At 48.4% G+C, this 7,294-nt stretch overlaps 1 long non-coding RNA gene across 1 annotated transcript; it reads right to left on the bottom strand.

The window, feature by feature from the left end:
• Positions 1-4,172: 4,172 nt before the first annotated feature.
• Positions 4,173-6,675, bottom strand: LOC138841006 (uncharacterized). The gene is made up of 3 exons (XR_011376297.1): positions 6,568-6,675; positions 4,845-4,905; positions 4,173-4,329 (listed from the first exon to the last, which is right to left on the bottom strand). It is a non-coding gene; the product is annotated as an uncharacterized lncRNA (long non-coding RNA).
• Positions 6,676-7,294: the final 619 nt, after the last annotated feature.

Raw genomic sequence — 7,294 nt, 5'->3', positions numbered from 1 at the left:
TCTCTGAGAGGTAAAAACATGAATTCTGGAGCCACACTGTCTGGGTTTGAATTCTGTCTTTGCCTTTTACTAGCTTGGGCAAGTTACTTAACCTCTCTGTGCCTCAGCTTTCCCATCTATAAAATGGGGATGTAAATAGTACCTACCTCAAAGGGCTGTCATAAGGACTGCCCTCCACTATGTCCAAGGTGCTTATAACAGCACCTGTTCTAAGAACGAACACTAGATGGGCAACTTTTTTCTTATTTGCTGCTGTTATTTAAAGGCATAAAAGTAGCCAATAGAAGAATTTCAATGCATCATCAAAGTAACCAATGGTTAAGGAGGTGTGGCCAAGAGTAAGCAGTGCTAGAGGTGAGCTACGTCCTTAGTCTTCTAGGCATTAATGGACATTAAGATGACAGACAAACATTAGTGCTTTAATTTCACCACGTGAAGCTATAAAAGGGACCCTACGTAGAACTAAAGCCAGAATCCACTGGAGACAGTTCCCTCTAAGGATAAGACTGAGAGTGTCCATCTTTAGACTCTTTGTCCTGTATTAGTGCTCATTCATATTATTACTTGTATACTTTAGACACTAGTCTTTTAGTTTAACACATTGCTAGCTGAGGCTCATCTGTCAGTAGTGTGTTAGAGCAGGCTTGTGGATCTGTGGGCCATGGCAGAAGTATTTACACCACAGGAATTAGCAAATGCTATAAGGCAAGATGATGAGAACTTCCTTCTGCTCTTTAGTGTGTTTCTGGTTTGTCTGAGGCCCTGAGAATTCAGGTGTCATAATCACGCTGAGTCAAGATGTCATCCTAAAGACATTTCCTTTCTGACATGGCAATAGAACCTGGGGAAGGACCCGAGGGGTCATTACTCATCTATCCAAAGTGTACATTAGATTGAATATTTGTCACAGGTCAGGATCTAAAATGGATGAGTCCCTAGTCCATGCCACAGGCCCCTTGGGACTGCTTCCTGCCTCATTAACAGAAACTTTCCAGCAGCCTGGAAAGCGAGGCTGTCTCTAGAACAACAGAATCTCCTGGTGGGCTTGTTAACTGCCTGAGAGTCTCAACCCCTGGTGTTGCTGATTCAGTTCAAATTATAGCGGGGCAGGGGGGGGGGTCAGAAAATGCACATATCTAACAAATTTGGGGTGATGCTGAGAACTACTGCTCTGGAGATCTGAAAGCCAACTAGGATTCTGACGTGCAGAACAATGAGGGTAGATTACAGTCTACCTTTGAGCTAAATTTGCCTACTTAATGTCACCTGGCTCAGTGACTGCCCCGTGGCTTGTGAAAGTGGTGTGCATTGTACACACGCCTGGGAAAGCGCACACATCTGCCTTGACTCCTTGGCAGTTCCAGATTCTTTGTGGCATAGACAATCTCTCTGGGTCATTAGCATCAAGGGTGTGTGAGATCTGGAGTCTCCCAGTCTTGAATTCAGTCCTGGCCCTGTCAATCTCTAGGCAGATTACCCATACTTAATGATCTGTCATTTCTTCAACTGTCCGGTAGAGCTTAAGAATCTATTGATCTCATAGGATGTTCTTGGCATGTGTTAAGCCAGGTGCTGGTCGCTCATGCCTGTAATCCTAGCTACTCAGGAGGCTGAGATCTGAGGATCGTGGTTCAAAGCCAACCAGGGCAGGAAAGTTTGTAAGACTTACCTCCAATAAATCACCAGAAAACCAAAAATGGCACTGTGGCTCAAGTGGTAAAGTGCTTACCTTAAGCTGAAGAGCTGAGAGACAGCACCTGGGCCCAGAGTTCAAGCTCCATGACCAACCAAAAAAAAAAAAAAAAAGAGGAATAGGAGCTCAGTAAAAATACAGGCCCAACATCTAGAGGCCATTATTCACCCAAACAGAGATAATACTACTGTTCTATCAATCTAACTAAATATTTGTATGAAAGGTGGTTTTGGATAGTGGAGATGAGGGTTGTTTCCAGTGTTTTCTTTATGTGCCTCATGAGATTAGTATGTAGGTCCCAGAGTCCTTACCTTTCCTCTAGAAAGAGCATCATACCTGTTATCCCAGCTACTCAGGAGGCTAAGATCTGAGGATTTCAGTTTATTTGCTGTTGTTTCTTGCCCTGGTAAGAAAGTCAGTGAGACTCTTCTCTCCAACTAACCAAGAAAACACCAGATGTGGAGCTGTGTGGTCAAGTGGTAAACAACCAGCTTTGAGCAAAATAAGCTAAAGGACAGTGCCTAGACCCTGAGTTCAAGCCCCAGTACTGGTGTGTGTGAGCATGCACACGCACGCGCACATGCGTGCACACACACACACACACACACACACACACACACACACGAGAAGTAAAAGAGGGAGATTAAAAGGACAAGAAATTTAGTGTATACATACTTTTGTGTCATTCTCCCACCCTTTACCTATTCAGAAGAGGTTTTAAAAGATGCTTGTGGTAAGTTTCCTGTGACCAAGGGCTATGTCTACTCTCTGAGACACTGTGTCCCTGTGCCCAGCAGTGCCTGGCATTCAGTAACCACATACTGAGGGTCTGAATGAATACTGGCCCAAGGGAAGGGGCTGGATGCAAAAACTTGGGAAAGAAAAGAAGAAATTGTGACTACTTAAAATTAGACTGCTCCAGCTGGTGACAAAATGGTCCTGGAAGGAAGCTGTAGCTGTAGCTAAGAGCAACGACCTGAGGGCTGGCATTTGCTGGCAAGCAGTCTGTGATCTGGGGCCAAGTCAGAAGCCAGCAGTGAAAGCAGGCATGGCTGCCGATGGCCGATGCTCTGCTGCTCTTCACCAACCTCTGGCCTCCTTCCTGTCTTTGCGCCTGCTTCCTCCTAGAATTTTCTGATTTAGCAAATCAAAATACCAAACACCAAGTATTCTGCCATGTCAGAGGCATGCGCTAAAATCCACTTTCTGTGTTTCTGACGTTTGAATTTAACTAGGTATTCCAGTTTAAAAAAAAAAAAAAATATATATATATATATATATATACATATATATATATATCCCCCTCCAGCAACTTGGACTAAAAGCCACAGTGCCCTCTTCAGTTTATCCACTGAGAAACTTCTTGTCCTTCAGAACTAGTCCAAATGCCACTACTGCCATTTGAATGTGTCCCCTAAAGAGCAGGTGTTAGAAATTCAGTATCAAACCAACAACATTAAGAGGTGAGACCTTGAAGGCTGCTATCATGATTTGTGTTCGTTATCAAGAACTTTAATCTGGAGTCCCCAGAGTTGAGGTCTCTGCTGTAGAAGGGTGCTGGTTTTGCCAGGCTCTGGTGGCTCATGTCTATGATCCTAACTACTCAGGTGGCTGAGCTCTGAGGATCCTGGTTTGAAGCCAGCCTAGGCAAGAAAGTCCCATGAGACTTTTATCTCCAATTAACCACCAAAAGCCCAGGAGTGGAGCTGTGACTCAAGTGTGGACCACTAGCCTTGAGTATAAAAGCTCAGGGACAGTGCCTAGGCCTTGAGTTCAAGACCCAGAACCAGTGCAAGACAGAAAAACAGAAAAAGAAAGAGAACAGATTTGGATATAAAAATGAGATCACTGCCTCCCTGCCTCTCCCAGGCATGTTGTCACCCTGTGATACCTGTGCGATGTCAGGGCGCAGCAAGAAGGCACTCGCTGATGAGCTCCTTAGCTTCTCTGTGAACCAAATAAATGCTTGGTGTTTTATCCAGTATCCAGACCGTGCCATTCTGTGACAGTAGCACAGAAGGGACAAAGTCACTTTTCAGGAGCTTTCTCTAATACGTCACCCCCAGCAGAATTCACTGTTTTAGCCGGTGGTCTTTCTCACACTGGATCTTCTCATAGGATTGACCACCTGTTACCCCCACCCCCAACTTCATTCTATGCCCCCAACTAAATGCATGACCTAACAGCCCTGCCTTTACCCAGCCCAGCTAAGCAGTCTCCTATGGACTGCTGGACTGAGAATCCAGCCCCCTTCTACACCAGAGACCTCCTTTGAGGCCTCCAGCCATGGGGGAGGGCGGGGGGGGGGGAACAGGGGACCGGTGTGTGTGTGTGTCACTGGGTTTGAACACAGTAAAGGATACAGCTAAGAGGAGAGCCTTCCAGAGACCCTGGCTAGTGGTGAGCTGGAAGGATTAGCATTGAGTACAGTCCATAGACAGTAAAAGGACATTTCAGAGGTATATCTAAAATGGTTTTATCGTGAGAGAACGTGGGCAAGTGGAGAAGTCGCTGAAAGGTGGGAGGCCAGACTTTCCCTGTCATCACACCTTCGTAGTCCGTGGCAGGCATGTGGCCGTTTGTTGAGTGACCTTCTCATGAGTCTGGAAGGCTGCAGGCATTCCTGGGATGTGTTCCTGCAGAAAGACAGGGCCGTGTGCAGCCTCCCCTCCCTGCCGGCGCATGAGTCATCCCCTCACGGAGAACAAGGCTACCGATATCTCCCTTGTGGGGCCTCTGGGTGGGGAGGCTGCCACTTTATCTCCACAGCCACTTACTGCACCCACACAAATGGCAAGGAAGCCAATTTGTCACCAAGCCACTTTCCCACTGAACTGCAAAACTCCTGCAGGGAGACTTCCTTCCCCGAGGGAGGCACAGGTCCTTGGATCCCAGAGCCTGCCTGGCATCTCTCAAGTTGCCCTCCTCAGACCCCCAGGAAGATTGTGGCACTGGAGAATCATCTCCAAGAGCAAGGCCTCACCCCTAGCGTGGGCTGCAAAGCCTGCCACCCCCTCAGTCTCCTCGGCCTCCAGAATCCTCAGCTCTGGGGACTCCAATCTGGGTTGCCTGGTTTGGATGCAGTAAAAGGACAAAGCTAAGAGGGAGGCCTTACAGCGCCCTTGGAGAGTGGAGAGCTAGTTGAAATTACCTCGCTGGCCCAGAGCCACAGCATTCTCCTGAAGCTCTGCAGGGGTGGTAGGCCTGCAGGGCTGGCGGAAGAGAGGAGAAGAGAGGATGGAGGGAGGTGGGATAAGATGACTCCATGATGTAATTACATGCCTGATTTCTCCAGCAGTGCCAAGGGTGTGAGGCCTAGCTCTTGGAGCTGCTATAATTATATCCCAAATGGAAATAATAATAATAACTCCCGGATACATGTTGCCACTCGAGCAGAGCTGCTTCAAGGGTGGGAAGAGAGAATGAAGCACTCTGCCTTCCAGAACAACCTGTTACATTCCCAAGTGGTTTTTCTGGGACCAGCAGACCTAATTTATTTTTTCCTTCCTTCCTTCCTTCCTTCCTTCCTTCCTTCCTTCCTTCCTTCCTTCCTTCCTTCCGTTCTTTCTTTCTTTCTTTCTTTCTTTCTTTCTTTCTTTCTTTCTTTCTTTCTTTCTTTCTTTCTTTCTTTCTTTCTTTCTTCTTTCTTTCTTTCTTTCTTTCTTTCTTTCTTTCTTTCTTTCTTTCTTTCTTTCTTTCCTTCAACTCAAGACCAGTACTCTCCCATTTGACCCCAACACCACTTCTGCTTTTCTGGTGGTTAATTGGAGATGAGTCTCACAGACTTTCCTTCCCCGGGCTGGTTTTGAACCATGATCCTCAGATCTCAGCCTCCTGAGTAGCTAGAATTACAGGTGTGAGCCACCGGGCACCCGGCCAATTTCTTTCATTCTGCTTCCTTTGCCACAAACAAGGAGATTTCAGGGAGACATGAATTCAATGGGTCATTCTCCACTGTGCACATACTTTGGGGTCCAAGGCCAGAGTCCTACATGCTCCTTCCTGGCCTTCCTTGGGGTCTGAACCTGGCTGGATCTTCTCTGTAGTAACAAATCTAAAAATAGGGGACTCTTCCATGAGCCTGGACCCCAGGCCTCACCCTCCACAGCCTTGTTCCCTGCCTGACTCTTGAGAAAGAGTAGATGATAAGAAGAGGAGCCTAGGAGGCAAAGGAGTGAGAGACGAGGAGGAAGGACCTGTCAGACCCTGGCCAGACACACTGCGGCCATGCTTACTCCTGGGCAGGAAGCTGGGGTAGAAAGGCTCAGCCACAAAGCTCTAGGAAGGGTAGCAAGCTTGCCCTCCATGCAACGCATGATATGGGAGACGCACGCTCATAAGATGGAATCCATGTCAAACTGAAATGTCACCACCAGGAGTTGGAGAGCAAGTCTGAGCCTGGGGTTTGGGGTAATGATCTCAAAAATCACAAGCATTTAAGCAACATCAGACACTGAACCTTTGTCTTTGTGAACTCATCAGCTTTGGCCTTTATGTCCTAAGTACCATTATGAAACTCACCAACAATGAGCCAGGCTTGGAGAAGTAGTCAACTCTCCTAAGGTACCACAGCCAAACATGGACTTGAAACTGAATCTCTCTGCATCCATCTCTTGTGGAGACAACAGGTCCCTACCATGGGTCTTGATGGTCGGTCCAAGTTCATTGTCAAAGCACATGGGTTCTGGTCCCCACCTCCCCCCGCCCACAAAGTAGGGATGAAAGGGAAGGATGCCACGGGAGTCATTTCACCCCCTTTGCCATGTGGCTCTAGGAAACCAACTCCCTCTTGGAGTCTATTTCCTCCCTGGAAGGCTAACATGAGGATCGGTGCTCCTCGCAGGGGTTGGTGAGAATCTCAGGTAGAAACTTACTGAATCCACACGTGATACAAGTCTTCAGCAAGTCATCCTCTGGCTTAATCTCAGTTTCCTCATTTGAAAACCAAAAGAATAAGTTCCAAGTGCCCCGCACTGCTTTCACCTCACTCCTCACTCTCCCCCTCCCCCTTCCCCCCTCGCCCCCCCCCCCCCCCCGCCCAGGTGGGGAGGTAGGGAGGTAACAGAGTGCAGCCTGCTAAGGTTCTTCTGCTGAGCTCACTGATGATTTGGCCCTTGGCCTTGGGGAACGTGCCAGCTGGGGGCAGTCGGGCCTGCGGGCAGAGAAGGGCAAAGTAACCCGTGTATAGCTTTGTTTGATGGGAGGAGGTAGCATTGGGCCCAGTCCCTGGAAATTGTCCAGTGACCTCATGGCTGGGAAATGGACCCCAGGAGCATTTTGGGGATTCAGAGAAGAAGCATTGTGGAGGTTTCTGTGAGACCTACCAAGTGGTGTGATCCCCCCCCCACTGTCCCCCCTGCCCCACGCCAAGCTCCATGTGGCCTCCTGAAGCCTGGCTGTCGAAGGTGGCTGCTAAGCAATGCACACAGCCCTGGGGCTGCAGAGGCCTAGAACAAGCAGCGTCCACCACCCTGGGGGGACAAGGCCTCCAGTGGGGTGAGCTGAGAGCTGGGATTGGAGGAACCCCTTTAAGGTGCCAGGAACCAAAGGCCACACGAGATCCCCCTACACACACCACATGCCTTCTTGCTCAGGTTCCCT

Source organism: Dipodomys merriami, unplaced genomic scaffold (assembly GCF_024711535.1).
Source record: "Dipodomys merriami isolate MVZ:Mamm:240054 unplaced genomic scaffold, mDipMer1.0.p SCAF_31, whole genome shotgun sequence".
NCBI lineage: Eukaryota > Metazoa > Chordata > Mammalia > Rodentia > Heteromyidae > Dipodomys > Dipodomys merriami.
Note: the sequence above shows the minus strand (reverse complement) of the source record. Positions and strands in the feature narration are given on the sequence as shown.